Raw genomic sequence first — 6,628 nt, forward strand, 5'->3', positions numbered from 1 at the left:
TTGTGTTTAATGAGAAATATCTCAGTTGCTGTTTGAAGATAATGTAATTAGGGCCTGAGGCCAAGGCCAACAAGTGCACAAGAAACTGACAGTCAAGAGTGTTCCGAAGGACAGTTGCTCTATTATATTTTCCCCAGAGACTCTGTCCTCCTTCCCTGTTAGCTTTCAACTGGACACACTGGGTCCATTCCTTGCACAGTCCCAGGAAAGTGGTTCCAATTTTGTGCTGCATGTATTCAGCAGGTGTATATTTACTCTGGGAGTTTCTTGAGCCATGGCTCTGTCTTCAGAATTGGACCAAGAGCACCCAAGGGCGGCCACCTTCCCTCACTGCAGAGTGGCGAACGGCACCCACACAGGATGGTCCAGACTCGGCCCTACCACCTGTTAGCTTTGGGACCTTGCCCATTCGCGAACCTCCACAAGTTTCAGTTTTCTCATCTTTAACTGGGGATAATTGATGCACCATTCCACTTTGCTAGAACACATAGTATCAGCTTGAGTCATATGAAACTGCCGATATTTGACCTGCATAATTATTAATAGAAATTGCACGCAGTTCAACCCGGTCCTTACCGTAGGACCGGGCACAGTGTCCTTCATTAAGTGATGGCTGATTCAGGGATTATCAAGCGTAGTGGAGAGCAGAGTAGGTCCATACCAAGTTAGTATGTACTGATCACCTGGAGTCAGTCATTGACACATGGGCTTATGAAATGGCAATTCGACCACTGCAAATTCTCATCATTCATTTGACATCAAGTTACTCTTAGGTGAGGCTTCCCTGGTGGCTCAGACAGTAAAGAATCTGCCTGCAATGCAAAAGACCCAGGTTCAGTCCCTGGGTTGGGAAGATCCCCTGGAGACGGGAATGGCAACAGCTCCAGTATTCTTGTCTGGAGAATCCCCATGGACAGAGGAGGCTGGCAGGCTAAGTCCACAGAGTCACAGAGAGTCGGACACGACTGAGTGACTTTCAGTTTCACTACTCTTAGGTGACATGCACTGTGCTGGGCAGTAAGAATGCAAATGGAATGGAAAAACAGAATCCTTCAGTTTATACTTTAGTAGCGGGCAGCGGGTCAGTAAAATGTGCAATAAATTATGAGACATTGCAGGGCTGTGCCTCAGTGTTAGTAAAGGGGGCTGTTTGGAGCAGAGTAGAGTGGGGGACATAAAGGAAAGAGTGAACTAATATTAATATTAGTTAATATTTCTGGATGTCCTCTATGTGCCAGACACTGTTATGAGCTTTTTATATAATTGCATTAATTCTTCAAATAACCCTATAAGAAAGATACATCATCACCCCTATTTTACTAATGAGAATATTGAGGAGTGGAAAAACAACCTGGTTTATTAGGGGTTATTTGGGTTTTAGCATCAAAAGTCTTATATCCTGGGAAATCTCTACTCATGTAGAAGCCCACTTAAGACATTTCTACGAAGATGACTGGGACATCTGCAAATAGCACATTACCAAATGATGATTAGGGTCAGGGGACCCACGGTCTAAAGCAGACTTCACCACAAAGCAAGGTACTTAACTTTCTCACTCGTAAAACAAAGAGAGGGCCAACTAAGATGCTAATAGCCAGATGACATTCATTCGTTCATTCATTTAAAAGACATTCATTGAACACTTAATATACCCCTGAGGTACAGTGTAACTCAGTCCATTTGCTTGATAAGGTCACTTTGTAAGATTTCATTCCACTGGACCCCAAGGCCATTGGAACCTGCTTTTTCTTATCAGACTCACCTAGAAGTATTAATCCTGACTTTTCCAGTCTGAGCTATAATTTCTAGATATTGTGCTCATTTTTACTGGGGAAAAATTCTAAAGGAAGTTCCCAGCATCTCTTTCCCTGTAATGAATTATTCTACTGTGGTTCTCAGAGCACAGGCTGCTTGATGGGTGAAACTGATAACCCCACTGAAGATTCCAAGATTCTCTCTCTCTCTGTCTCCTATGCCCACTTGAGGCCAGATGAAGACCCTTTTAGGGAAGGCCAATGTTCCTGACTGTGCCATACAGACCCTCTGTGATACCTGGGCACCATCAGAACACACTGGGGTCCACCCTGTCCCAGAGAGCCCTCCCTCATGCCCACCTGCCTGAGCTCTGAGGTATATTGATTACCTTGGACACCAGCACCCTCTCTTTGTGTTGCTCAGATGCACCAAACAATGCAGAAAAATTGATGTCTGAATTATGCCTTAAGTGCCTTTCCGCAAGTGGAGCCAATAAATGACAGTAACTGTTCTAAACATAATGTTACACTTCCTGCAGTTGACAGCATGTACCAAAGGCTGAATCCCTTCCAAAGGGGGAAATGAAGTCTCTTTCCCGCATTCTGAGGGACTAAGGATATCTTGGGAGGTGGAATGACTATACAGATTTTGGGACCCAGGTTCTCGGAACGTTACTCCTCTGAGACAGCCTTGTTCCTCCACGTCACAGGACCATGACCATCCTGAGTGTCTTAATGAAACAGGTGGATATATTCATGCCTTTGTGAGTTAAGATTCCTGATGGAGCATTCACAGTCTTCACTTAAGCACCCAGATGCTGAGTTGATGAATCACACAGAGGAGTTTGGGAAAGTGAACTTGGAGCTGTGCTGGCACACCTGGGAGGTAAACCTACACCAAGGATGCAAGAGGGGCAGTGGCTCCCTGTGAACACACTGCAGCCCTATCCTTTTCTTTCCTTCTTCTCACAGTATTCAGCCTCCCTTAGTTGGGGACATTTTCCTTAAAGCCCCATTTGGTGAGGTGTCCTGACCCTGGTAGGAAACGTGAGCGCCCATATTAGGTCACTCCAAAATCTCTCTTGCTTCCTGACCCATAAAAAACACTCAATTGCTACTGAATAGACAGATGAGTTGATAAGTGAGTGAATGAAACTCAGCCTCTACGATTCTCTGTCCTCTGAGAAAACCTACACACATAAAAAGAAGACATCATGTGATGCCCTAACCAACAATTTGCCTGCAGCCCTAGGTACCAATGCCATGGAGAGAAGCAGGGGAGAGCGCAGTGGAAGCTCTGTCTGCAGAGAAGGAGGCTGGGCTGTTTACCTCAAGGCAGCCACTTGGCCCAGGGAGTCATAATGGCCAGAGCCCAGGGCACTGCTTGGAATTAATGGCTGACTGGGAAAATGGCCCAGGACACAGTAAGGGCCATTAAATCCAGCCAGTTATTAATCCCCAGTAAGAGCTCGATGCCAAGGTCATTAGAGCTATTGTATGGTGAAAAATGCTGAGGAAAGTCTGCAAGGCACGGAAGAGTTTCCCTTTGTCCAGGCCACTGATGCTCAGGCCCTAGGAGTGCTGTGCACAGGAGTGTGCGGGGAGCAGCTGAGGCAGCGTGCACATATCACACACACACATGCACACACACACAGATATGGGCACACACAAGTTTACCATTTTATTTTTGCTATCACTTATGCTTTTTGATAATATAAAGATTTGGCATCAGCCGACTTCCCTGGGTTGGGGAGATCCCCTGGGGAAAGGACCAGCTGCCCACTCTAGTATTCTGGCCTAGAGAATTCTATATAGTCCATGGGGTCACAGAGTTGGACATGACTGAGCGACTTTCACTTTCACTTCCTAGGACAGTGGCTGCCACTTATTGGTGGCTCATGAAAGTGTGAATGAGCTTCTCTCTCCATCCCCTACTCCTGGGGAAAAAAAAAAACCAACAACCCTACAATCAGGGAATAGGGGAGAATGACAACTTTCATCACAACTTACTCCTTTGGGCCATAGTGACAGGGGCAATTCTTGCTTGAGAAAGTATGTTCAGGAAATCAAGGTTTGATTTCTGTCACAGCTCAAAGAGCAAGAGCAGAAGGAATTCTCCCTGTGACCCAGCTGATGCCTCCTGAGCCTTTCTTAAAAGAACAGACTGGGCCAAGTCAAATTAAACTTGACATCTGAAACACTCAGTGATATCCTTGCAAACATTTGCAGCATGGCTATCTTGGGCTTCAGTTTTTAAAATTCTGATTTATTTGGCAGAAAGAAAGGCACCTCAGAACATGATGTCCATTAGTTTGGTAATGAGACCAGTCTTGCTTTGGGAGCTGACTCTTGGTCTGGAGCAAACATAAGATATATTAAATGGCTTCAGGTATTTCAAGAATCTCTGCACTTTTCAAGCTGAGGTTTTCCTGTAATTACTGGGCTGTTATTACCTGTCAATCTCTGTTTAGCCTGACACTGGGTATAAGGCACTCTGGTTATTTAATATGATTCACTGGAAAAATGTTACTCCTTCAAGTTGCTCCTCTCCCTTTTGTTCAATGACATGCCCACCCATTAGCCAAGGAGCCCTCCTCTAGCCACCCAATGCTACTTTCCATGATTTCTGTCCACTATCTGGCTGAGGATGAAGGAACACTTTGGGCAGGAGTTAGTACTAAACAGTGTTTAGAATATGGCCTTTGGGACTTCCCTGGTGGTCCAGTGGTTAAGAATCTACCTGCTAACGTAGGGAACATGGGTTCAATTCCTGGTCTGGGAAGATCCCACGTGTTGCAGGGCAACTAAGCCTGTGCACCCTAGAGCCTGTGCTCTGTAACAAGAGAAGCCACCACAATGAGAAGCCCACACATGGCAACTAGAGAGTAGCCCCTGCTTGCTGCAACTAGAGAAATCCTGGCACAGCCATGATGACCCAGCACAGCCCCCAAAAATAAATAAATAAACAAAAACAAAATATGGTCTTTGGAGTCACTGGCTTTGAACCTACTTCTCCCATTCCTTAGGTGGATAACCTGGGGCAAAGTGGCTTAGCTTCTCCGAGGCCCAGTTTCTTCATCCATGAACAGGATATAGTAGAGTTAATCTCAAAGAAGTTTGCCCTTTCAATTAATGGTGTGCCTTCCACCTTGTTGCTCAAGGTAAAATTTAAGGATCATTCTCAACACCTCTTTCTCCACCCTGTACAGAGCATCCAACCCTATTGGATCTATCCTAAGATGTCCCAGATACTAGCACTTCTCACCATCTCTGCTGTCACCCTCTTCATCAAAGCCACCATCACCTCTCTTTAGCCCCTGCCATACACTCTTAATTCTTTACTTTCCTCATTCTTTCCCTCTTCCATATTCCCATATCCACAAAGCTTCTGGGGTGACTTTTAATATGAAATTAACAGAGAGTTCTGTCCAAGATAATGCCAATACCACACTGTTTGACTGCTATGGCTTTGCAATATAGTTGAAATCAGGGACTATGGTGCCTCTACTTTGTTCTGCTTTCTGTTAATTACACTGTCATCTCTCCATTTCCTATGACCCGATGTGATTTATATTAGCTCTTTCCCCACCCAGGACACTCTTCTCCCAATCCTTGCATGATGACACTTTTATATTCTTCAAATGTTACCTCAATCTACCCCCTCCTCTGCCAGAGAACTTCCCTGAGCCCTCAGTTTCCACTGCTCTCCTTTGCCATCTTCTGCGACTCTCTCCATTATCCAGGCTTATTTTTAAACTCATACATCACCACCTAAAGTAATCTGTATTATGGCTTGTGTGTTTACATGTTTATGTCTTTCTCCCTTACTAGAATGTAAGCTCCAAGAAATGTGGGACTTAGTCTTACTCATGTGTCTTCAGCATCAAGAACAATGCTGAGCATAAAAAATAAGTTCAATAAATATTTTTGAATGAATGACTGAAGGATAAAACATATAGCACTTACCACAGTGCCTGATACATCAAGAATATGAAAAAAAATGTGCTTAATGTATTTAAGTGTCACCATTCTACCAACTAGTAACCAGTCTAATATTTTCTGGTCTGGGTAAGTAGGTTGATATTTTCTGAAGAGAAGTATTTGAATTCTCCTGCACATGTCATAACCACTTTCAGCATTAGGTGACCTTCAAAGAGAGGCCCAGGAAATCCCATTAGTTTCTTTTTTAATTTTAATGGAATTGCATTCTATTACTTAAATGCCTTTAGACAACTTTATTTATACATAATGTACATACCATAAAATTCACTCCTTTTAAATGTAAATTCAATGATTTTAAGAATATTTACAGTTTTATGACCATCACCATGATCTAGTTTAAGAACATTCCCATAATCCTAAAGAGATGCACATCTCTGCCAATACATGTTATTTTTCATCTTATTGATTACAATCCTTCTTACAGGTATGAGGTGGTATCTCATTGTGATTTTGATTTGTATTTCCCTGATGATTAAGAAGAGGTGGCAAGAATACACAGAAGTGTACAAAAAAGATCTTCACGACCCAGATAATCACAATGGTGTGATCACTCACCTAGAGCCAGACATCCTGGAATGTGAAGTCAAGTGGGCCTTAGAAAGCATCACTACTAACAAAGCTAGTGGAGGTGATAGAATTCCAGTTGAGCTCTTTCAAATCCTGAAAGATGATGCTGTGAAAGTGCTGCACTCAATATGCCAGCAAATGTGGAAAACTCAGCAGTGGACTGGAAAAGGTCAGTTTTCATTCCAGTCCCAAAGAAAGACAATGCCAAAGAATGCTCAAGCTACTGCACACTTGCACTCATCTCACATGCTAGTAAAGTAATGCTCAAAATTCTCCAAGCCAGGCTTCAGCTTCCATATGTTCAA

Source organism: Oryx dammah, unplaced genomic scaffold (assembly GCF_014754425.2).
Source record: "Oryx dammah isolate SB20612 unplaced genomic scaffold, SCBI_Odam_1.1 HiC_scaffold_11222, whole genome shotgun sequence".
NCBI classification, from domain to species: Eukaryota; Metazoa; Chordata; class Mammalia; order Artiodactyla; family Bovidae; genus Oryx; species Oryx dammah.